We start from the raw sequence: 450 nt of genomic DNA on the forward strand, positions 1-450 counted from the left end.
GGGGTGGAGAGAGGAAGTGGGGGATAGAGAACAAGAGAGGGAGGGAGGGAGGGATGAGAGAGAGAGAGAAATTGGCTTACACGATCGCAGAGTCTGAGAAGTCCCCGTGACCCGCCATCTGCAAGCTGGAGGCCCAGGAGAGTGGGTGGTGCAATCCAGTCTGAGCCCACAGGCCTGGGAACCAAGGAAAATCCCATTATGGAAACCCCAGCCCGGAGGCAGAGGAGATGTCCCAGTTCAACAGTGAAGCAAAGAAGGGGAGCGCTCCCACTTCCTCTGTCCGTCGTTCTAGTCGGCCCTCAGGACTGGATGAACCTCCCACACACATGCTAGGGCAGGGCATCAACTTTACTGAGACACCCACTCAGTGCTAATGTCAGCTGTCATCCTCCCAGACACACCCAGAAATCGTGTTTCCTCTGGCACCCCAAGGCTGGTCGAGTTGACACA

At 56.7% G+C, this 450-nt stretch overlaps 1 long non-coding RNA gene across 2 annotated transcripts in view; it reads right to left on the reverse strand.

Annotated features, from left to right (window-relative positions):
* LOC104981839 overlaps positions 1-344 on the reverse strand; it is a 6,236-nt gene extending 5,892 nt beyond the window's left edge. For both annotated transcript variants that reach the window (XR_824424.1, XR_824425.1), the window contains exon 1: positions 81-344. This is a non-coding gene — a long non-coding RNA (uncharacterized LOC104981839). The remainder of the gene's footprint in view (positions 1-80) is intronic.
* Between the last annotated feature and the right edge of the window lie 106 nt (positions 345-450).

The sequence above is a fragment of the Bison bison genome, unplaced genomic scaffold (assembly GCF_000754665.1).
Source record: "Bison bison bison isolate TAMUID 2011002044 unplaced genomic scaffold, Bison_UMD1.0 scf7180017864524, whole genome shotgun sequence".
NCBI classification, from domain to species: Eukaryota; Metazoa; Chordata; class Mammalia; order Artiodactyla; family Bovidae; genus Bison; species Bison bison.